The sequence below is a fragment of the Aegilops tauschii genome, chromosome 2 (assembly GCF_002575655.3).
Source record: "Aegilops tauschii subsp. strangulata cultivar AL8/78 chromosome 2, Aet v6.0, whole genome shotgun sequence".
Lineage (NCBI taxonomy): Eukaryota > Viridiplantae > Streptophyta > Magnoliopsida > Poales > Poaceae > Aegilops > Aegilops tauschii.
In genome coordinates, this window is record NC_053036.3 from 505,891,328 (window position 1) to 505,916,353 (window position 25,026).

The 25,026-nt window shown below is 44.6% G+C and overlaps 1 long non-coding RNA gene, 5 other non-coding genes and 1 pseudogene across 6 annotated transcripts; all 7 read left to right on the forward strand.

Annotated features, from left to right (window-relative positions):
- The first annotated feature begins 2,665 nt into the window (after window positions 1-2,665).
- LOC120975084 (small nucleolar RNA Z199) lies at window positions 2,666-2,739 on the forward strand (annotated as a pseudogene).
- Window positions 2,740-2,910: 171 nt separating this feature from the next.
- Window positions 2,911-3,003, forward strand: LOC120975094 (small nucleolar RNA R64/Z200 family). Its single transcript, XR_005770932.1, has one exon. It is a non-coding gene; the product is annotated as a small nucleolar RNA R64/Z200 family (small nucleolar RNA).
- A 139-nt stretch (window positions 3,004-3,142) lies between these two features.
- Window positions 3,143-3,241, forward strand: LOC120975079 (small nucleolar RNA Z103). The gene has a single exon (XR_005770921.1). It is a non-coding gene; the product is annotated as a small nucleolar RNA Z103 (small nucleolar RNA).
- Window positions 3,242-3,302: 61 nt separating this feature from the next.
- Window positions 3,303-3,400, forward strand: LOC120975080 (small nucleolar RNA Z103). Its single transcript, XR_005770922.1, has one exon. It is a non-coding gene; the product is annotated as a small nucleolar RNA Z103 (small nucleolar RNA).
- A 649-nt stretch (window positions 3,401-4,049) lies between these two features.
- LOC120975180 (small nucleolar RNA snoR135) lies at window positions 4,050-4,194 on the forward strand. Its single transcript, XR_005771008.1, has one exon. It is a non-coding gene; the product is annotated as a small nucleolar RNA snoR135 (small nucleolar RNA).
- Window positions 4,195-4,284: 90 nt separating this feature from the next.
- Window positions 4,285-4,376, forward strand: LOC120975064 (small nucleolar RNA SNORD96 family). The gene has a single exon (XR_005770907.1). It is a non-coding gene; the product is annotated as a small nucleolar RNA SNORD96 family (small nucleolar RNA).
- Window positions 4,377-5,458: 1,082 nt separating this feature from the next.
- LOC141041745 (uncharacterized) lies at window positions 5,459-8,999 on the forward strand. Its single transcript, XR_012203170.1, has 3 exons — window positions 5,459-5,486; window positions 5,596-7,332; window positions 8,576-8,999. It is a non-coding gene; the product is annotated as an uncharacterized lncRNA (long non-coding RNA).
- Window positions 9,000-25,026: the final 16,027 nt, after the last annotated feature.

Sequence of the window (25,026 nt, forward strand, 5' to 3'; positions counted from 1 at the left end):
AGTGATCTATGGAGGCAAGCGCCATCCTTTTTTTGTATGCCGGCAGGTGTGCTGGCATGACCACGGGACCGCGATGGCGTGGTCGAACTCAAGTCCCACCCCTTTTTTGTGTGCTGGCATGTGTGTCGGCCGCTGGCGAGTGCGCCAGCATGAACTGTGTGGTGTTATTTTGAAGCCGACATTATATGCCGGCGCTGGCATGATGCCGACATGAGACATGGCCGCATGGCTTTTTAAAAAAAATTGCGTGCGAACATGAAATGAGTCGGCGCGTTGGACGCACTGCCGACCCAAATATAAAACAGGGCGGACGCCGGTCGGGCGGCCGACCCAAACGAACAAAAAACAGACAAAAGCGCCATCCGTTTGGTGGCCCGTTGGAGTTGCTCTTAGACTCTATAGACCACATCGTATTAGGCCAGGATTTCATCTTGCCAACGTGGAGGGGCTCTTTTCCCCACACTATTCTTTAATCTTTATTACCAAATAATAAAGAAAATTGGGTTTGTGGTCGTCCGTCGTTGGTGTTTTTGCGAAAAAGCCCCTCTGTTTCTTTGAAATCAACCCGCAGTCCCTATTTAAGTGGCACTCTGGAAAAACGTTTAGTTTTTGCGTAAAAGCCACTGCATTTGTTATAAATTATGACCGCGGCCCTTATCTCTTATTGGACTGGCTCACCACCGCGCGTCTCCTCCGGGCACGTGCCGCCGCTTGCCGCGGGCGTCAGCGCCGAGGCGGGCAGGAGACCATGCTAAAGGCTGGTCGCAGGGGAGGCCTCGGCAGGAAGACTCGAGGCGGTCTCGGGGGCGACGGGGAACTGGCCGGAGCGCACGGACGACGAGGGCTCGTGTAGGAGGCGAAGACCGACGTGGAAGTTCAGAGGGGCGGCTGATGTGGCCAAGCAGAGGAGGCGGCGGTCTGAGCGGCCGGAGGCGGATGGGGCTGGCTCGGGAGATCCACTCGGGCGCGAGAGGAGGCTGGAGGAGAGGGCCAGGCCTGGCTTGGCGGGCGCGAGAGAAGGCTGGAGGAGAGGGCCAGGCGTGCCTTGGCGTCACCAAGAGCCACGAGGCCGTCGCCATCGGCGTGGCGCGTCCAAGTCAGTCACGGCAAACGGCCGTTGCGGGTGTAAGGACCAAAGCAAAGCGATGACACAAGGCCGGGCGTCGGAGCAGAGCAAAGCCGGGAGCGTACGACGTGCACTCGACGGACACACCGGCTGGATCTCGGCGTGGCCCCCCTTCCCCACACCGGCCCGACCCCGCCCCTCGCCGGCCCCGGCGCACTCCAGGAGGCGTAGTGCATCGTCAGCGCAGAGAGGTGTGAGGTCGCCAAGGGGGGAATCAGGGGAGGGAGGGGGGATCCTTACCGCGCGCATCCTTGCTCGCTCGATCTGGCGCCATGGTCCTTGGGGGTTGCATGTGAAGTGGAGGAGGGAATAGAGAGGGGAGTACGTGGCGCCGTGGTGGGTGTGGATGGAGCACGGGCGCGTGTGTGGCTGGAGAGAGCACGGAGGGAACTGGGGGCGGGGCGGAGAAGCTCTGCTGGCGGTGGTGGGTTGATGACGAGTAGCGATGTGTGATAAGGGAGCTCTCTCGGTGATTTTTGGTCTATTCACTTTTTTTAATGGTTGCACCGCTGCTGGATCTGCTATGTGCTACCGATCGCAATTGGATAAGGGAGCTCTCTAGGCGGGGATTTTTGGTCTATTTGTTTTTTTAATGGTTAAATGGTTGCACCTACCAGAAGCTGCTGGATGTTGCTATGTGTACTATCGATTGCAAAAAAATGGATATGTTTTTATATTCATTATTTACTTTTTTCTATATTCTAATTTTTTTAACAAAGAAGATAATTGGAGCTCACTAGGATTTGCTGACAATTAAAATATTCCTCAACTCTGGATGTCACCGATGTCGCTGGTGAGATATGGAGGGGAGAGGGAGGGATGAAGAGAGAGCATCTTGCTCTGTTTCTCCCCCGCACGCAAGCTGGGAGGGGGGGGGGGGGGCACTCCACTCTGTTTTACCATCTCTCACGCAACTCTGTGTGCCATAATTCTGCAATTTCAAATAAAGTTCATCCATCACAAAAACATTTGCTCTGTCAAAATTCTTTTGGTTTTGAAATTAAATCCATAGAGCATAAAGGCATATTTTTTTAAGGATAAACCCGTAAAATTTTATCCCGTTGCAATGCACGGGTATTTGTGCTAGTATATACTAGTAAAAAGGCCAGAATTTCATAACTTTTAAAATTCAGACTCCTTCATCATCGATTGTTTTTTTTGAGTTCATCATCGATTCTGGAAACATAGGGAATTCTGGAAACTTCTTGACCTCGTACCATAAATTGGGCCGGCCCATTGTTCTAATAGAGCGGTCCGGCCCATATTGGACAGTCACGGCCTCTTAGGGTTTCCTCGCGGCACGCCTTTATAAAGAGGAGACCGGCGAGAGTTGCAGGCCAGGCACAACTGGCGGCGTCGGCCGTCGACTGCAGTGGCCGCCATCTCTCCTCGTCTTCCAATTCCAATCGGGTTCGCGGTGTTGGTTCTTCGCTATTTTCTAGTCTACGTCTTGATTGGTTGATTGCTTCTGTAGAATTTCTCCGCTGTTTCGATTCTGCTTTGCGCATCTCGTTTTTTTGCACTGTCGCCATGGCCTATGTATCAAAGGATGAGCAAATACTGCAACAATATGATCCATGATCTGATTCTTAGTATTTAAGTCTCTGATGATCTCTCTGCCATTGCGATTTCTCTCTATTTTTTTTTCGTTTCTGCATAACTGGCATGTGATGAAGAAAAGTTGGTCCGTGTTTCTGATTTCCAGTGACTGATTACCATCCTTAATAGACTTCTGATCCCTCGTTTTTCTTCTTCCTTTTTCTATTTTATTTCTAAGATCCATGTCAATGCGATGATGAATTATGAATTTTCGCATGTCAGACTTCAGAGACGCCTCTGGCGTCCATGAGATGACATATCATATGACTGAGCAATGAATTATAATCGTTAATTGTTTCCGCAATTCCTCGCTCGTTCCTTACAACTGTAACGCTTTTGCAATTATACACGGTGGACATAAAAATAAGACAATGTGCGCCGTTTTATCTACATCGGATGAACTGGTCTGAAATTTAAATGGATGTGAGGACCCTTTCCCCAAATGATCGACTATGATTATACTATGCGCATCTGTAATCCTTTATCAGAGGATTCCAAGCCAGAAGTCTGATCCATCTTCCTTAATTTCTTTATTTTATCTTTCAGATTTGTGTTTGTTTCATTTATCAGAAGTTCAATGGACATGAGGATCCTTTCCCCAAATGATCGACTATGATTATACTATGCGCATATGTAATCCTTATCAGAGGGTTCCAAGCCAGAAATCTGATCCATTAGTTTTTTTTGCTTGTGTGCCATGTCAGATTTGTTTACTTGTTTTCGTTCTTTTTTTCTTGTTGCATAATATTTGAGGAGGAACTGCGCAAAAATTCGGCCTCGTCCAATATGGCAGACACAGATATTTACTCCCTTGTCTGGATGTATCAAAGGGGTGAGAGAATACTGAAGCAATGGCTTGTCTGGTTTTGATTCCTGGCAATGTAGCACAGCTACTGATAAGTTCGTCATTCTAGGTTGTTGTTAGTGGTTAATCCTCAGGTGACAGCTCTGTAGTTGTAATTGAGTTTAGGTGTACTGATGCTTGGTTTACTGATTATGTAGTTATTTTATTTATACATAATTGTAGTCTCTATTAACAGTAGAAAAGAGCTTCACCTTTTAAGTCGCAAGCATCAGTAACCAATATTTATCTATGGTGATGCTCTTTGATCTAACTTAATTTGCCAGTTATATCTTTGTTCTTCTAAATTATGCATCATTCTGAAGTATGGTGTGTATCTGCTTAACAATATGGTGAAAGTGGGCTGTATCATTTTACTTGCATCTTACCTAAATTTTTGTTTTTGCAGCATTGTTCTGTGCATTGCGTCTGATTCTATCTGCTCTGCATATGAATTTGTATGCTTTTTTATTCTTTGTTTCCTTTGCAGGATAAGTGTGTATCGGTTAAATGCCTTTTGTTGTGCATTTCTTGCTGAAAGTTTTTCCTGCTATATTAATTTGAGGAAAGTGGGCAGTTGGGCTGAGCTTGATAATCTCTTTTGCCAACAATCATTTTGCTCTCATTCTTAAAATGCAATAAGGTCACAAAATAGATGTTTTGTGCTGGTTCAGACCTGATCTGTGTTAAACTTTAGAGACCTAATATTGTTCATGCTTGGCCGGTGATGAAAAAACTTTTAATCATACCATCTTTCGGGACTGATTGGTCGCTATGTGTCCATGCTGTCATTCTGCAATTCTGAGGCCAAATTGAACACCTTTTTAGCGTTGTAGTTTCAATCAGTATTGTGTCTTTCCTTCTTCTCATAGATAAAGAGATGCACTGGGTTCTGAGTAGCTTACATTTGCCTAGAAACCATCGTCAGTAAGCTCACCAATCCATCACCATTTTACCCAAGTACTAGTATGTAGGGTTCTGAGTAATTAACATTTCTGTAATCTGATGGAGATGCATTTGCCTAGAAACCATAGTCAGTCTGCTCACCCATCCATCACCATTTGTACTAGTATGTATTAACTCATGTTTATCTAGGCTGCATTGTACCAAGGCTAGGGTTCTTTGTACCCTTGTTTTGCTTGCCAGATTTGGCTGTAGTCAAACCAACATGGAAGGAAATCTGGTCGGCCTGCCCGCTTCAATGGGCAACCCGCTTAGACTACCCACAATGGGGGTAATGTAGGTAGTAACATCACACATATCTAGGTTAAATAGATGACGTGACATGCAATAAATGAAGAAAGAGATGAAAGTGGTAACATAGTTAGTTACTACTAGTATGAGTAACATCATACATATTAAGGCAAGATGTGTCTATAACCTAATAAATGAAGTGCTCTATGTTACCACACATATGTTACTCCCCACTATAGAGGTAGTAACATAAACTAGTAACATGGGCATGTTACTAGTCTATGTTACTACCCATTGTGGCTAGTCTTACCAATCTTCCTACATGTCTGATCATAATACGGCTGCATGTTGGACTGCCAACTCCTCAACCAGTTCGTGTGTGAAAGCTCCACACATGATGAGCATGAACACGAACAGACAAAAGAGTCTTCCACTGTTTCTCTTCTTGGCCTCTGCCTGAGCTCTAAATTCTGAACAAGGTAAGTTTAATGTTGAAAATCAAGTTTGACTTCATCCCACACATGATGAGCATGACACGAACAGACAAAAGAGTCTTCCACTGTTTCTCTTCTTAGCCTCTGCCTGAGATCTGTCCATGGCCACACATCACGAACACAAACAGACCAAAGAGTCTTCCAATGTTTCTCTTCTTTGCCTGTGTCTGAGCTCTGCCCATGGCCACTGCACGAACACAGACTAAAGAGTCTTCCAATGTTTCTCTTCTTTGCCTGTGTCTGAGCTCTCTCCATGGCCACACCACGAACACAAACAGACAAAGAGTCTTCAAATGTCCATGGCCACTGCTACTTTGAGCAAGCAAAAAAATTGCAGATAGGCCAGCTTGTAAGCCTAGCGAACAATAGTCACCAAATTTTGGACCTCCTAGCAAAGTCCTCACCTCCATGTTCAGAAATGGGAATCCGTAGGATCTGTGAAGCAACATCAGTCGAGAAGAAAGCATGCACGTTCACTACCTCTTGATGGAAAGGCATAAGAGCATCGGCTGGACGTCAGTGATCGGACAGAAGATAGAAGGAAAAACATGACCCAACCAGATCCCCAGATTCTTCATCTCTATACGCTCAGGGCGTGCCTGGGCTGTATGCCACGTAGGACGTGGCCCTATCTCGGACCATATTTTTTCTTTCATTACTCATTCTTTTATTTCTTTCTTTTTGTCTCAGCCAATCATGTTCCAAAGTGACTGTATATATGGGGAGAAAAATGAGCAGTGTGGCTGTGCGGATGGATAAATGAGGGCTCAAAAGGACACGCCCGGTCATTGTATGTGCGTGTCCGCGGACCTTTAAGTGGTCATATTTGCAATGTCGGTAAGTGAAAAAAATTGAGTGAGTGAGAGACGAAATTCAACTTTGGAACGCGGTGGGATTCGTTCGCAAGGTTCAGAAGTGTTCTTGTTTCGCATGCAGTTAGTGGGATACGGTACCATTTGTTGTTTCATTGAATTTGTTTCATTAATAGGCTCACGTTTCGACTTTGATTGTTATGGATTGGTACCAAGACCAAGTCCAGGCAAGCAAACCTAATTTTAACAGCCTGAATGGGCGAGAGAGTATTCCTGCTCGTTCACGAAGCCCAAAGGCGTTTTCGTTCGGTCCCAGACGAAGTTCAACTTTGGGACATGCAAGGAGCAAGAATTCTGTTAGGATTAATTAACGAGTGTTAATGAAGGGATAATCCCTGCTTATCCTAACTGTGGGCAGTGGCGAACTGCCGTGTAGGTTCACTGCCGGCCAGGCATCTCCTCCGAACAGACGTCTTTCTACAAGCGTCTCTTCCCTTTGTATAAAGAGCAGTTTTCAATCAATGCAGAGAACAGCGATTCATTCTTACTTCTGTCTCTAAACACGTTATCAGCCCTTTCGTTCTCCGCTGAGAATGGGCCACCATGGCAAGGCGTGGCTGAGTGGCGGAGCGACGCTCTAAGGAGGCGGGTCAGCGGCAACGTGAGCACGGCGAGGCATCGACAACGTGCGGCCACGTAACGGCGAGATGCCCTGCGGCGTGACCTCTACACCAGGCAACGAACAACGAGAAAAGCAACTCCTGGCTCCGGCCACAACACGCATCACTGGAACAGGAAGCTAAGAAGAACAGAGGCGTTGTCATCTATGGAAAAAAGGAACGAAGCCCTCAACTAAAATTGAATTGCTTGGATCGAGCGTGGAGTAATCCAAGGCCCGTTGATGAGGAAGGCCAAATTGGCCGATCGCACAGGGCCCAAAATTTTGAGGGCCCCAGTCCAGCAAGTAATATGTATACATAATATGTGGAAAAAGAGGCCCAGTCAAAAACGCAATCTCACGCAGCCCATTCTAGCCATCCCAGGCACGAACGCACGTGCCTCCTACAGCCGGTTTTGCTTCCGTAACTCCCGTCCCGATTCGATGGCATGCAGTCAAAAGGGCAGCAGGGGTCGACGCCGGCTGAGTGCCTGGTCGACGGCGACAGAGCCACAGAGGCATCAAGCAGGCAGGGTGACGCCGTGTACGCAACTACGCGGTCGCCGACCGGCCACGCCCCAGCGCACATCATCCCTTCCCTTGGCATGGTAAGTTCTTCTCAGGCCTTGGTTCTTGTAGACAAAGCGTTCAAACCCTACTTTATTTTGCTAGTGTAGGCAGTAGGCAGTAGGCTACTTTTTTGTTAAACAAAGGATACCGATAACTGCCACACGTGTGGTGTATCGGGTGGTTGTGCCGCACGCCTCGTGTGGCATGGAGAAGAAACAGTCCACACACCTACGTGTGGGCAAAACAAGTAATGCCCACACACCTCTTTTTTCCCTCCCGGTCGCTCTCACACGCGTGTGTGTGGGCGAAATAGATAACGCCCACACGCCCTGTACGTCAGGCCTTGTACCTCGTGGTCCCGCACGCCTCGCGTGACAGTCACCGCGCGTCCCGCAGTTGCTATGGTCCAGACCCTCGTCCATGTTCGTTTAACTGCAGTTGCCATGTCGCTTCGGTTGCCATGTCGGACAACTACAGTTGCCATGGTTGCTCAACTGCAGTTGCCATTTAATGTCAAAAGTTTAAGATGCCATTTTTGGGCAAATGCGGCTGTTGCCATGTATGGTTTGGTTTACCACTAGGCAGTTGCCATGTATGGTCTAGTTTACTACAGTTGCCATGATTTGAAAACCTTAGGAGTTGCCACCTACTAACACTAGGCAGTTGCCGTGTAGTGCTATAAAAAGACATGGCAAAACAACATGTTCGAGTAAAAAAGAGAGAGTTGCCATCTGCTTACAAGCACACTAGGGCAGTTGCCGTGTACCCTGCAAAAATACATGGCAACTGACATGTTCGGGTAAAAAAAAAGAGAGAGTTGCCACCTACTTATAAAGCACACTAGGGCAGTTGCCATGTACAGTGCAAAACACATGGCAAGTGGCAACTTGGGTGTGGGAGATGAGACGGGTGTGTGGGCGAGATGGCAAATGCCCACACATCAGCCCTTGTGCGTGAGTGGAAAGTGGCGTGTGGGCGAACTGTTGAACGCCCACACACCAGCCCCTCCCGTGTGGTGAAACGGCCGTGTGGCGACCGGGTGAATGCCCACACACCAGCCCAGTCCTACATGGTACTAAAAACATGCCAAGATTCGTACGCTAACAAACGGACGTGGATCCACGCGTGTGGGCGAGATGCAAATGCCCACACGTGTGGGCGTTAGACTTTTCGTAAACGAAAAATTCAAAATCTTACATCTGGTTGAAGTCCTTTTCTATTTCTTATAGCTATAATTCCCAGAGTTTGAGTTATTCAGATTATGTTTATCTTATTAAACAGAAAGAATCATGCATCCGGGAAGGAAGTATGATTCTGGTGCTTCAAAACAAGGAAGAAACAAAAACTAGAAGAAGATGCTCGAACACAAAATGGCGCTCTTGATAAAGACTGAATGGATTGGCAAGAATAGCACTTGAAATTGATGTCTTGGAGAAGATTAATTATGAAGATTTGATCGAAGATTTCATATCAAGAAATACTAGAAGAATGCCGCTTTTCGGTAGAAAATGAGGTCAGTTTATAAGTGTATTCACTTAGTACAATCTTTACTATTTTACTGTTAGTATTTGATATATTTCCTAAATATTGTAACAAATAAGATATATTTGAAGTTAAATAATTAAGTGAGTGTATGCTTTACTTGCATTAGTTCTCCAGTTATATGGTTTAAAAAATAGGGTCCTATTTTGATTTTCGTCCCGGGCCCCCAAATTTCCGGAGACGGCAGCAAGAAGTATTTACCATACGCAGGTCATGGCGGCACGGCGTCACTGCAATGGTTGGCGGAGGGGCAACTGCGTTGCTCACCCACACGTTCGACTGCTCGGTGCGAGGTCTGGGATCGGCGTGGAAGCCATGTCGACGGTGCGCGCGGCTGCTGGGACGCGACGGCGCATCACATCTCTCAGCGTCCTTGACCGTGGCGCACTGGTCCTCCCGACTGCTGGCGGCACCACATACGTAGTGTGCGCAACAGCGCCTTGCCCGCGCGGTGGCCCTCGGCCATGACCGCTTGGGGCCGGTGAGGCGTGGCTTCGGCAGCAGCCAACAGATGTCGAATGGCGCGATGGCGCATGGCATCGGCGTCCGCACGCGATGGCGCGTCGTCGAGACAAGCGACAGGCTGGCTTGCGTAGTGGCAGGAGTAAATTCTCCTTCAGAGGAGGAGGACGGCGTGCCGGGGCCCTTTGTCCCTCGCCGTTGAGGTGACAACGGCGGATGGCCGGGAGACGACCAAGGCCGCCGTTTGGATCGGAATTGGGGTCAGTTGGTCAATGGGGACGGAAGCCGTCCCGTCGCCTCTTCCTTATCCGATCTGGGTCGGTGCGGACCCGTGGACCGGCCAAAGACCCATCTCGGTCTAGAGAAAGAAAAAAAAGAGTTGTGGGCTGTGCCCACTGGTTTGGGTTGTGCAGATTCAACCCAAAACTATTTTTTTAGTTTTCCTTTTTTGCTTTAGCTTTTGGCTGTGTAGTTTTTGTATGTATGTGTGTTTACAATAATTTCATGTATATTACTGTATCATAGATTAGGCAATTTGATGGTTGCTATATGTTGACGATTCTTGAAAATAAATTTACTAGAGAGTAAATTTATGGGCATGAAGATTTCATGCGGGATATGTTGAACATATCCAGAATGGATTTGTTGAGTTTGCCTGAATCTCAGTTCTAACATAACCGCACATGCTCACGGGGCTCTTGCTATAGCTGATATATATAGCATACTATGTTGCATCGCACTTCATCTCACATCACCTACACCCTGATCTTTTGGGATCAAGAGAGAGTGGTGATGATAACTGGAGCGCATAGGTAATGGGAATTGGCTCGATTCCATGACTTTGAGTTTGTGACACCATGCAACCCTGATGGGCATCAAATCGACTCAAAGTTTGAGATTCTGCAATTGTGTAGTTTTAGATGCCAATCTCATCGAGAAATCCTCTTTACTTTCAATCCTTCTATGAGGATTTGGGCTGAACAATAAACGTCAGCAACAAAGGAAAGTTGAGTTGTGATGAGTGGCAAAATAAGAGTGGATCTGAAAAGGGCAAACGTCATTTTTAGAAGAATGACAAGGCTAGCAAACTTTGAAGGTTGCTATAGGTGTGGTTTTAAGACTCGCATTGAAAGGAAATGTGGATCCAGAAATGTAACCAATTGACAAGGGCAAAAGGCTCATGGGAATCAGTATTAAGCTTACTGAACATAATGGTTATTTCCCTATGGTTTAAAGTTTTCGAGATGTTCCTCAGAATGCGGGTAACCAGGAGCACGCTCAGCAAAAGGAAGGACCACTACTTAGTGTCGATGACATGCTAGTGGATTTGGCTCCTGGTGACTTTACAATGCACGTATTTCCATATGAGTTTATGTGTATATTGAACTCTATAGAAACCTATGAATAATCCAGTTGAGAAGGAAATGTGGTAAGTGGAAACTGGGTCTACTAACACAAGATTAAGGGAGATTGAGTATTTTCGAACTCTTGAGAAGAGTTGTGGAAGATTCATGACAAGTGTGGTCATGATACGGTAATTGTTGGTTCTGATCAAACCACAATTGCACTCCCTTTGGGTACTACATAGTAATCTTAGATGCATTGATGTATCTAGATTCTACTCCTACCTTGCTGAGTTTTAAGGATATCCGCATTGGTTTCTATGTTGAAACCCATATAGTGAGTGAGGTCGGAAGTCTACTCATGACTCAGCAAAAAGGATTTGAATGAAATCCTAGAGTAAATGTCTTCTCTGTATTTTGGGTTGTAGCGTACATACATTAAATCACTTACGCTTTGGGCGTACAAAATAAAATAATTTTCTAGAATCTTGATAAGTTCAAGATATGGCATGGTCGCCTGGGTCATCCTATTATTCGGAGGATGTGAAAATTATTGATGGTCCAATTGGACACAGTCTAACAGTGTGAATTTTCCAAATTCATTGAATTGTGTATGTACAATGTGTGCAAATTGGGAAACTGATCGCTAGGCCATCTTATCTCATGAAAAAGGACGAGTCACTAGATTTCCTTGGATAGGAGATATATATGTGATCCAATTCAACTGTTATATGGAATATTCACATATTTCATAGTGCTTTTGGATGCATTACTTAGATGGTCCAATGTGTGTCTTACTTTTATATGGAACCATGCTTTTACAAAGATGATTTCTCAGATCATTAATTTGAGAGCAAATCATCCCAGACATGGGATAAATCCATCAGAATGGATAATACTATGGAAGTTAGTTCATGAGAATTTGATGGTTACTGCCTAGATTTAGGCATAACCGTGGAGCATATTGGTACTTTGTGTACATACCAAGAATGATCTTGCAGAATCACTTATCAAGAGGATTAAGTTGATGGCAAGATAGCTCCTACTGAATTGTAATCTCCCAACATTTAGTTGGGGACATGTAGTTTGACATACTGCATAGTTCATACAAATTCGACCAACTGCATATTATATGGTCTCCCCTTGCAGTTAGTACGTGGAAATCAGCAAGTATTTCCCATCTGCGATAATTCGGTTGCATTGGATACGCACCGATTTCACCACCGCAATGTACATATATGGGCCCTCATAGATAAATGGGGATCTATGTGAGGTACAATTCTCCGTCAATCATAAAGTACCTAAAGTCTCTTAAATGAGACTTGTTTATGGCCCGGTACGCTGTTTGTATTTTGATGAGGACATTTTTCCGGCATTAGGGGGAGATAAGAACCACAATGAATGCCGGGAAATAGAATGAGATGTTAATAGACATCTAGTCCTTTTGTCCACGCATGAATGAATCTGAACTAGAGATTCAGAAGTTTCTAAATTTGCAAAGTATCGCAAATAATCTGCCAGTTGCATTTACTGAGTATAAAGGTGTCACAACGTAAAATGTTCCCATAGTGAATGTGTCAGAGAGAGTGGATGTGACCTATAGGTCCACTCGGCCACCGATGAGGGGGAGGAATCTGGACACGAGGACAAGGCTTCATGGAAGCGTCCAAGGGGAATGAGGAATCCTCAAATAGTAAATGCAGGTCAACATCATGTTGATATTTAACCAAGGGTTCAAGGACACCTGAAGGATGTTGGACACATCCATGACCCAGCACGAGTGCGCACACAAATTTTTGTGCTCGGACATCTGAAGACCTTGACTCAACTGTTGTGGGAAATCATAGAGTCAAAAGGTAATGATCAAATCTCCACTATGGATATCGGTTCGGGAGAATCATATAATAAAGACTACATTATGTCAACATTTATTTATCCTCATGAATTGCAAAAGACCTTGGATTGGATCTAGAACCTAAGTCCATGCATGGCCGAGTGTCTAAACCGCTCTAGTTGATCCAAAGGAAGGCAGCAATTGAGGACGCGCTCGCTCTCAAGAAGAGGGGTATTGACCTGATCAGTAGTAGCCACTCCTCTGAATGTGTTCCCTGGGGGATCACAGTGAGTTTTTGTTCATGAGAGGAATGAAAACAATGAGGTGGTGAGACATGAAGCGAGGCTTGTAGCACATGGGTTCACGCAGAGACCCTTCATCGTTTAAGATGAAACATGTTCTCCAGTTATGAGTGGATTAACGTTCCAATATTTCATATCACTGGCAGTGAATGATGAATTTGTATATCCAACTGATGGATGTTGTGACTGAATAACTATATGAGTCACTTGATTCAGATATCTCTATGATAATTCCAAAGGAATGGAAATTCTGAATTTAATCGCAACATGTGTTGTTAAAGCTTCAGAAGTCCTTATGACTTGAAGTAGTCAGCAATGATGTGGTAGAACCGACCGAGTGAGTTCCTTTATTAGAAGGTTACTCAAACTTTAATGATTGTTCATGTATGTTCATCAAGAAATCCAAAGAGGGATTTTGTACAATTTCTGTGTATGTTCATGATCTGAGTATCATTGGAGCTACATGAGAGATACATGATACAATCATATCATTTTAAGACGGAGTGTAAGATGCAAGATTTGGTTGAGACCAAACATTGCTTGAGTTTGGAACTTGAGTGTATTCCTTCGGGAATACTTGTTCATCTGTCCACATTTATCCAAAAGAATGTTGAAAGTTCAACATGGATAAGTCATATCCATTAAAGAACTATGGTTTTGAGATCTTTGGATTACTAGAGATAAGGACCCATTAAGACCTAACGATAGTGATGAAGAGATATTCGGGCGTGAGTTTCCATATCACGGTGCAATGAGAGCACTGGTGTATCTAGCAAACTGCACCAGGCCTGGTATGTCATTAGCAGTGACTTTATTGGCTAGATACAATGCATCACTGATTAAAAGGCATTGGGCTGGTGTGAAGAATATTTTTAGATATCTTCTGGACACCATAGATCTTGGTTTGTTCTATAAAAATATCAAGATATGACAATGGTTGGATATTGTGATGCTGGGTATATATTTCATCCCCATAATCCTAGATCACAGACTGGTTTTTGTCTCCTCGAATGAAGGTGTGACCTTCTCTTGGAAGTCGAGAAGACAAGCTTTAGTGGCTGCATCCACTAGTCATTCTGAAATCATTGATTTGTATGAAGCATCACATAGATGTATGTGACTTCTCAGAATGATTAACTTTGTTGAAAGTTCAAGTAGGGTTGATTGGTAGGAATCACCCACCATTATCTACGAAGATAATGTTGTTTGTATTACTAGATGCAGACAGGTTATAAAGAGCAATATCACAAAGCATATTACTTTGAAAGTATTTTCTTCCCCATAAGTTAAAAGGAGGTGGGAAGATAAATATTTTGCAAACAAAGTCAAGTGATAATCTCGATTATCATGTTAATGGAACTGGTACGAGATGACTTTATATTTTGCAAGATTCAGGGGGAGTGTACTCCCATATGATAACCTGTTCAAGATCTTTGGATCTTAGATATTGCACTCTTTTTTCCTTTATGAGTTTTTCTATATGGTTTCTCATAAAAGGTTTTTGATAAGGCAATTCTAATACAAACATTGTGACATGTCATTTTCTCCTTATTTTCCCACTGGGTTTTCGGAAGGAGTTTTTCATGACATATTACATATATCTCCTCATATTTTTCCGGTAGGGTTTTTGGAGGAGACTTTAAACAAGATGCTGCATTATAACAAGGAGAAGCAGTGATTAAGGGGAGTGTTAGGATTAATTAACGAGTGTTAATGAAGGGATAATCCCTGCTTATCCTAACCGTGGGCAGTGGCGAACTGCCGCATCGGTTCACTGCCGGACAGGCATCTCCTCCGAACAGACGTCTTTCTACAAGCGTCTCTTCCCTTTGTATAAAGAGCAGTTTTTAATCAATGAAGAGAACAACGGTTCATTCTTGCCCTTGTTCTTTACTTCTGTCTCTAAACAAATTCCTTTCGATGTTGTTGAGACGTATCTCTAGTTTTTCTTCTTAGAGCAACTCCAATAGTTCCCCTTAGTCTGGTGACGGTGGTTTTTGTGGTGCTCTGGACAAGAATTTGCCCGATTTGGTCGGTGCCGGTGACGACAACGCTTTGTCGAGTCGTTTCCATCTTGATGGTGTCATCGAGGAGCCCCGACCCACCTCCAACCAATGGGTCCTCGTCTTCCAGGTGAAAATCCAGATTTACTTTGCTGGATCAGATGGCGGCGACATTTTATTAATGTCGTGTATCCTCCTTGGAGGCGCCATTTTAGGTGACGAGGTCAGGTTGGCGCTTGTGGCTTTCGTTATTTCCTATGGTGTAAAAATTCGAGAGAAAACTTGTGTCATTGATAGTTGGGCAAAGCCCTTTATATACATGGATTAGCGCCTCAAATTGAGGCGTCTGTTACGGGAGGTGCCTGTCCGGCATCGAGAAGGCGTCCGTATGGACGATCGCGTCCGTACGGCGCTTTGGACACTAATAACTGTATTTACGCTAATCCTAATGACGGCTCACTATGACGGTTCAGTAGGGACACATCGTTTGATTCTTAACACTCCCCCTTGTACAAAGCTGCTTCTCGTATGTCTTTTATGACCTTGAACTCCTTGTATAATCTTGAGAATCTTTGACTTGATCACAAGTATATATTATCCAGAATAACTCCTCCAAAAACCCTGTGGGAAAAATATGAGGAGAATAGTATTTGATATGTTGTTAAAACTCCGTCAAAACCCAGTAGGAAAAATAAGGAGAAAATGTTACAACATATGTTATCATCTCTTTGATAACTTATATGAGAAAACCTTGAGGATAAAACTCATTGGTAAGTTTAGAGGACAATTAATATGTCTTGTATACACTCATTAAAAACCCCGGTGGGGAAAAGTAGGATGTATGACATATATTCTTATGTTGATATTACCTCATTAAAAACCTTGATGAGAACCATGAGAGTAAACTCATAAAGGGAAAAAGAGTGCAATATAATGTTTGAACAGATTATGATTCAGAGAGACTCTCCCCCTAATCTTTGAAAATCTCGAAGTCGTCGCATACCAATCCCATGAACATATTTTTCAAATGTTGAAGCTGGGAGTGACTTTGTGAATAGATCAGCTAGATTATCGCATGATTTGACTTGCAAAATGTTTATCTTCCCTTTCTTTTGTAATTGATGGGGAAAAATAATTTAGGAGAAATATGCTTAGTGATATTGCTCTTTATGTAACCTGTTTGCATTTGAGCAACACAAGCTGCATTATCTTCGTAGATAATGGTTGGAGATTCGATAGAACCTTTACCACATGATTTTTGTATGTGGTTTATCATTTTGCGAAGCCATACACATTCACGTGTTGCCTCAAATAAAGATATTATTTCAGAATGGTTGGTGGATGTAGCCACTAGAGTCTGTTTGGAAGACTTCCATGATATGGTTGTCCCACCATGTAGGAACACAAAACCGGTTTGTGATCTGGCATTGTGGGGGTCAGATAAGTAGCCAGCATCAGCATACCCAATCATATCAATGTCCAAGTTTCTCTGAAATTGAAAGAATAGGCCAAGATCCTTTGTGCCTTGGAGATATCGAAAGATATTCTTAACTCCCGTCCAATGGCGTTTAGTAGGAGCTGCGCTATGTCTAGCTAGTAAATTCACTGCAAATGCAATATCAGGCCTGGTGTAATTTGCAAGATACATGAGCGCTCCAACGGCACTGAGATATGGAATTTCAGGTCCCAATATCTCTTCTCCATTATCCATTGGTCTAAATTGATCTCTCTCTACGTCTAGAGATCGAACTACCATAGGAGTTTTGGATGGATAGGATTTGTCCATATTGAATTTCTCTAATATTTTCTGGATATAGGTGGTTTGATGAACCAAAATACCCGAGGGAAGGTGCTCAAGTTGTAATCCTAAGCAAAATTTGGTTTTACCCAAATCCTTCATCTCAAATTCCGTCTTTAGGTGATTGCGTGCTTCATCAATATCTTGTGTGGTTCCAATGATGTTCAGATCATCAACATACACAGAAATAATGCAAAATCCAGTTGCGGACTTTTTTTTATGAAAACACATGGGCAATCATCATTATTGGAGTATACTTTTTTCAAAAAGAACTCACTAAGTCGGTTGTATCACATGCGACCCGACTGTTTTAAGTCGTATAAAGACTTATTTAGTTTTACACAATATGCGTTGCGTTCTGCGTTTGGATTCGGGATTGGGAATCCATCAGGAACCTTCATGTATATGTCCGAATCAAGTGAACCGTAAAGGTAAGCGGTCACTACGTCCATCAACTGCATAGATAGACGATTTTGCACTGCCAAAGATATAAGATATTGGAAAGTGGTTGCACTCATTACTGGAGAATATGTTTCAGTGAAATCAATGCCGGGTTTCTCCGTGAAACCTTGTGCTACGAGCCTTGCTTTATATCTCACCACCTCATTGTTCTCATTCCGTTTCCGGAGAAAAACCCATTTGAATCCCACGGGGAAAACTCTAGGAGGTGTAGGTATTGCTTCAGTGAATACCTTTCGTTTATTGAGCGAGGCTAATTCTGCTTGGATTGCATCCTTCCATTTAGGCCAGTCGGAGCATTTCTTGCACTCTGCCATGGTCTTTGGATCATGATCAGTGAGAAGGGTATCTGCAATCTTTTCAGCAAAATATATGTCGACAATCTTAGTCTTACGGTCAAATGATTCTCCAGAATCAACATAGTTGATGGAAATTTCTTGGACCCCTAGTGACTCTTCGTGATTTCCCAATATGATTGAGTCTGGGTGTTCCGATGTCCCAGTCAGTTTGTGCACAACTGAGCTGGGTTGTGGAGGTTGTTCTCCCACTGGGTGTATATTACCCATTTGATGATTATCAACGCTAGGTTGGTTTACATTTACTGGTTTAGAGGGTTTCTTTCTCTGTTTCCTTTGTTGCTTGTGAGGAGCTGAATCCTGTTCTGTGGCCGTATTTCTCCCCCTCTTCCTTTGAACAGGGGGTTGATTAGTTTTTGTTGGTACCTCCACTCTTTCGGGCGCGTTTTTAGCAGGATTGTAGGATTTGGTAACACCTTTATAGTCAGTAAATGAATCTGGCATGTTATTTGCAATGTGTTGCAAATTAATTATTTTCCGAACTTGAAGTTCAGTTTCTTGAGTACGTGGATCAGAGGAGGAAATGCCTTGGGCATTCCAATCGATTTCCGGGCATTCTTTTTGGTACTTGATGTCTCCCCCTAATTCTGGGAAATGGTCCTCATTTTTTTTGAATATTTACTGTGAGGCAAAGCCCCACAACCCTTTATTGAAATCGAACAACTGTACAAAAAAGAATAGTAGGAGTATATACAGGAGCTAAGAAACTAGCCTACAAAGCTAAGGTACAAGACTAGAACTACCTACCTGGACTAATTAGACTAAAGCATTTATCCAAGCTTTAAGCTTGATGCTGGTATCATCTTTGAGCCTATGAGTTAGGAGTGAAAGATCATGTACAAAGTTAGACCACTAAGCAGCAAAAGTAGCTCTCTCCCCTCTAAAAGTTCTGCCATTCCTGAGGATCCAAATATTCCATGCTGCCGTCAACATTACTTCGAAGAAGAAAGGATGCCTGAAGCTTGAGCTAGCATGTTGGATACATTGCTGAATATCCGGCCCTCTTGACCAGTCAATAGAAAGGTAGTTCCAAACCCTCTGACTGAAATTACAGTTGAAGAACAAATGCAGCCTATCCTCATATGAAAATTCATGACAGATAACACAAAGATTATCATCCAGGGGGGATCTCCAGTGCTTGCGGATCAGAAGGTCCTTGGTGTTAAGCCTGTCAAAGAAAAGTAACCATCCAAAGACTTTGATCTTCATGGTGCATCTGCTTTTCCACAACCATTTACATGGTTGAATTGTGGGCAAATGTGAGTGCATCAAGGTGTAGAAACTCTTGGCTGAGAAACTACCAGATCTGCCCGGCCAAACCCAAACATATGGTATGTTGGTGTCCCTGTTCAAGGCCATGATCCAATCTTCTAGCACTTGCAACTCCTGAGCAGCCTCATGAGACAATGGCAAGAATAACATGGTAAAAATATCCTGCGATATGAGGAATTCATGCACTGAAACCTTGTCATTGTTAACAAAGGAAAATAACCTTGGCAATCTCCAACATAAAGGTCTAGAAGAGCCACCAATAAACCAAGCATCAGTCCAAAACAGAGCAGAGTCACCCATGTTGATGTGCACTGAGGCATTAGCTGTGTATGCATCATGGAGCTTGAGGATATCTCTCCACCAAAAGGAGCCCACTGGGGTTGTAGCGTGTGGAACACCATTAGCATAATAACTGTTCCAGATGAGGGACACCCAGGGTATGTCAGCCTTATTATAAAATTTATGCAAATGCTTGAGCAGAAGACCCTTGTTTTGAATGTTTAAGTTGATGACCCCAAGACCACCTTTGTCTTTTGGCCGACAGACTAAATCCCAAGCGGCCAAAGATTGCTTGGGAGCATCAGTACTCCCCCTCCAGAGGCACTGTCTGAAGATTCTGTCCAACTGCTTGATAATACCAGGTGGGATTTGCAAACTACAAAGAAAGTAGATTGGCATAGAAGTCAGGACTGAAGTTAGGAGCTGCAAACGAGATCCTTGGTTGAGCATACATGAGCTAGCAGTCAGACGCCTCTCCAAAGTGTCCACTAAAGGCATGAGATCAACAATCCTGGGCCTAGTGGTTCCAAGGGGCAACCCTAAATAAGTAAAAGGGAGTTGGCCAATCCTGCAGCCCAACACAGCAGCTAACCTAATTGCTTCACCTTCCTCAAGGTTGAGTGGGATCATTGAAGACTTTGCAAAATTGACCTTGAGACCAGTAGATTGCTGAAAGGTAAGCAGCATGTTCTTGAGTGCAACCAGCTCCTCATCTCTGGCTGACAGAAAGATAACAGTATCATCAGCATACTATATAATAGGGAACTCCTGGTCATGTGTGGGGATTGGGAGTGATAAGATACCCTGGGCCAGCATTTGATTAACCACAGATTGTAAAAGGTCAGCTGCTATTACAAATAGAAGAGGTGATAAAGGATCCCCTTGTCTGACCCCACATTTGCACTTGAACTGCTTGCCAAGGATGCCATTGAGCAACACAGAAGAAGACCCTATAGAAAGGATCTCTTTGACCCAACCAATCCATTTATCATCAAAACCTTTGTGTTTGAGCATCAGCAAAATAACCTCATGATTAACTGTATCAAAAGCCTTGGCAAAATCCAATTTCAGAATAACAATAGGCCTCTTAGACTGTTTACATTGATGTATATACTCAAAACTCCAAGCCAGACAGTCCTGGATTGATCTACCCTTGAGAAAGCCATACTGGTTTTTATGGATGCAATTCAAAATCACCCTTTGCAACCTATTAGCCAACAACTTGGTTAGAAACTTCAAGCAGGTGTTGGTAAGAGAAATAGGCCTAAAATCATCTGGCCCCTCAGGAGATATCATCTTAGGGATGAGGGTAATGAGAGATCCATTAATATTTTCCAGAGAAACTTTCCCTTCATAAAAGTCTTTGATCAAACTCAAGAAATCTTTCTCGACGATCGGCCAACAACGCTTGACAAACGTGCCATTAAAACCATCAGGCCCTGGTGCCCGATCGGTTGGCAGCTCCTGCAAAACCTTTTGAATCTCAGCATCAGAGAAGGGAAGCGACAATTCCTCCAAACCAGGGACAGACTGAATGAGTGTTCCCAAATCGTAGCCCATTGAGATGTCCTGGGCCTGGCCCATTCGGTTTTTGAAGGAAGCCCAGAGGATTCCCGCCATTTGATCATGATCTGAAACGGGATCATCCATCCCCGGGGTTTTCAGACTAGCTATAGAGTTTTTCCTCATGCGCTCAGATGCCATGGCATGGAAAAATTTGGAGTTTTCCTCACGCACCTTGATATACCTGATCGTACACCTCTGCTTCCAATAAATATAGTGGAGTTTCAACAAATGCTCATAATGAAGCTTGCCGATTTTTTCTGAAATTGAACTCAGTTCTAACGAGTGGTCTTAACTCCTCCATCTTATCAAAATAGAGAATAACCTTGCTGCAATCCACAGTTAACTTCTTAAGGTAAGAGAGGTTTTTACTCCAAACTCTCAAATCATACCTGAGGCGTTTAAATTTCCTGGTTAAAACTGCAGATGCAGAGAGGTCAGAAAACACAGGGGCCTCCCAAGATTTCTTGACACACTCCATAAACCCTGGCATTTCCACCCAGAAATTTTCAAACCTAAAAACCTTGGACTTGGGGATTTTAGTGTCAATTGAACCACACATGGCATGTGATCCGATGCAGTTTTAGCCAAAGGAAAGACAACTGTATTAGGGTAGTGAGAGATCCAGTCGGAGGTTGTGAAGAACCAATCGAGCTGTTCCAGGAGAGGGATTTGATGCATATTGGACCAAGTAAAGCTTCTACCCTTTATTGGCAGTTCCAGAAGCCCAAGATGACCAATAATTTCATTAAAGAGAAAGATGTCATTTATATCACCTCCTGGCAGATTTCTGTTATCTAGAGAGCGAATGAAGTTAAAATCACCAAGGAGCAACCAATTCTCATCCAGAGGGATAGTTAGATGATATAACCAACTCACAAAATCGTCTCTAGGTTGACCCTCACATGGCCCATACACTGAAACCAGAGTCCATCGTTCTGAGTTATGAACAGACTTGAAAGAAACAACAACACTGAAGCGTTGGACCTCCACTAGCTGCCCCTCAAAGACAGAAGAATTCCAAATGACCAAAATTCCACCAGAGGCACCCACAGAAGGAGAGAAAGCAAACTGATCAAAACGCCTAGGGCAGAAGGACCGAATCTTCCTAATGTCAAACTGCTCACACTTAGTTTCCTGTAAACAAATTATGGAGCAGTGGCTCTCCTCGATCTTAGCTCTAATATCACGCTGGCGAGCATCAGAATTCAGACCACGTACATTCCAACACAGCACATTCCAATTACGAAACGATATAGTCTCCATAAATAACTAACATAAGATAATAGAATCCTACTGAGCTGCTTAACAGTTCAGGTATAACTTCCGCAGAGTAACACACAGCCACATCAGACAAGTTCAGAGCGACATAAGACAAAAGAAAACCAAAATAACAAACGACCAGATGTTTCCCTGGTCCCAGCAAATAACTCTGTAAATCACTCATCATGAGAACCCTCGTCTTGTGGAGCTTGTTTAGGAGGAGCCATAAGCTTCTCCACCGATAAATCGTCCGGAGCGATGCCAAGTGAAGCACCGATTGCCTGCATTGTAGCGATCGGCGTCGGAGGTGGCAGAGGAGTATCTTGGCCTGCATCCGCGTCGAGCTTGAGCTTCTTGGCCTTGGGGCGACGGAGAGGAGTAGGCTTCACAAGAATTGCAGAGGTGGGCTCCATGCCAGTCCTTTTTGCATAGCTGCGTGTCATCCGTCTGACAGAAAAATCAGTCAACTCTTGAACGATCTGAACATCACACTTGGAGCGACGAGCTTGCCGTGGTCTCTTCCCCAAGGGCGAGGGGGTGACAGATGTGAACAGGAACTCATCCTGGGAATGATCCATTGCTTGAGAGGCATGGTCATGCGAATCATCTGGTATCTCTTGAAGTACAATAGAGGAATGTGGCTGAGTGCAGAAATCAATCTTGTAGAAAGCCAGGGAGTGCCAGCGTTGCTCCAAAAGAGGCGAGCTCAACTTAAAAGGCAAGGGCGGCAAGCAAAGGCCTGGCAGAAAGGCTGGAATATTCTTGATTAAGAACTCTGGCATCAAGGACTTGAAAGATCTTTCCCAAATCATTGATGGCGGTAGCACCGGCCCATAAAACACCATGACAATACCCAGGTTGATAGGATCGAGCGGCCCCGCTGGATGAACATGGACCAAAGGCTGCTGAACCTCTTCCATGTCAGCATCATCATCAGAATTCATGGATGGATTGAGGATCATGGAGTTTTGGTCCTGTACGATTGGGTCCTGTACAGGTTCATGGGCGGGCTGGTTGGCTTCCTCCCAAGGCCCCCAATCACCTTCATTGTTCAAGTTCTGTCCCCATCCTTGAGCGGCATTGTGTCCTTGATCATGACCAGGGGACATCGCATTCCAACCCAAAGCAGGGTACAGCGGCATAGCCCAGAATGGCTGAGGGGGAGCATTAGCGCCTGGCATGGGATGTGGGTTGCCATCTAGGGGCATAGGGTCCTCATCCGCTGGAATCATAGCCTCAGCAAAGTCACCATCCAGGATATAGCAGCCAGCCGTCCAAGAAACTAGAGTACCGCCCCAATTAGCAAATTCCCTAAAAGCAACCGAGCGTGGAACCAGCGCATTGTCAGGGAACGAAGCTCGAACCAATGATCTGACTTTCTGACGATCTGTAGTATTCCAGTAGTGGAACTGACCAAAGGTACTAACCATATCCGCAATGCACTGTGTATTATGGTAATCTAGAGGTATGCCAATAAACATCAACCAACCCTGTCTGTGTCCATGTAGAGCTCTGAAACCCTCTCCCTGGTTATGCAAAATAAAACTGACGAAGAACTCCTGGACATCCTCATCTAAACCCAAAGGAAAAGGCGGATGCGAAGTGAAAGAGGCACGGACCACAGGTTCTTCCATCTCGAATAAACCAACTCCTTGAAACCAAGTTTGAGCAGAGAGGACAGGAACATGCATGGTCTGAACTAAGAAGTTAAGCACCTGCTGCCGACGAGCACCAACCAGATGAGCCGGGGGATGGGCTCAATGATTGCCACCATGTACTGCTCGTGCGCTCGGGGGGGGGGGGGAGGGAGGGATCGTCGGAGTGTAGTAGGTGCGCGGAAGACGATCCGCACCACCATCCACAATGTCGAAGCCAGCAGGGATGAAGCGAAACGGATCGATCTCATACACCGCCATTGGGGGAGGCGGGCAAGGATTAGAGCTTGATGCTGCTTGGTGATATGTGGTTTGCGGCGGCGGGCGTGGCAATGGCGATGACGGCGGAGTAGCAGGAGGTGGGGTTTTCTGCTGGGGAGGCGTTTGTTCTTGGGAAACCGAAGAGGCAAGGGAAGCAGAGTAAATTTACTTCCTCTCACGATTTCCAAAGCTAGGTGATGGGACTTTGGGCACCCAAAGGGATAAGTCAGGAGCGTGACCGGTGCAATCTTTTTTAATATGACCAGAACGAAAACAATTTCTGCACCGTATCGGGTTTGTGCAGGTCTCTAACGTGTGGCGCATGCCCAAACAATTCTAGCAGTCCCAATAGCTTGCAGCTAAATCCTCAATCATCTCATCAAAACTTTGCAGATCATCAACAATATCTTTTGGAGAGGGAAACTGAATCGCCGGTGAAGATGGGCTTTCAACTTCATCATCCGATAGGCAGATGGGCTGGGCACTAGAGCCCAGGACCGTGACAAGGTCCAAAGATGCAACAGAAGGCAATACGGGCGAGTCTAAACTTGCCGTGGCAGGTAACAATAGACCGCCCGAAAATCCGGACTTGTCGCATGCATGGGATAAACCCTGTGGGGATGGCGGCAACGTTCCAAACTGAATGACTGGGCACGCCGGCGGCGAAGATGCCGATGACGAAGAAGAAACAGCTACCGGCGAAGATGCCGACGACGTAGAAGAAGCAGCTTCATGCCCAGAGACCACATAGCCTGCCTCCCGGACAGTTGTGACCTCATCAGACGTAGGCCCATAATTATAACCTTTTCTAGCCGGGTATTGCATGAACGTGGGAAATTGAATATGCTTGGAATGCTTAGATCTAGCTGATTGAGTACGGAGAGAAGATTTCCTTGGGGCATGTTGCATGGCTTCCAATCCTAACCTAGCTCTCCTCTTAGAGGGACTAATCAAAGTCCACTCCTGATCACATTCAGATTGCCATAACCTAAATTCTTTTTCCCAATCTGGGCCACCATGACCCCAAAGATGAAAGTAACATTTGAATTGCGGGCAGACAAAACTCCTTTGATGCAAGATAAAAAACCCAACTTCTTTGCACGAAACATTGAAAGAGAAAACACGATCATGCAGTTGAGATACCTTGAGAGCAGAACAATATCCACCAATGGCTGATTCAAGTGCCAAGCCCACATTGTCCTCGTCCAAACGGAAAGAGTGCCGTGCAAATGAAGCCACCAGGACAAAGTGGCCAGATCGATCCGTAGGATGGACCGTGCGGTGAAACCAGCGGCCGATCTCATGCACCATGCTCATCCCCGCAGAGAAATCCAAACCTA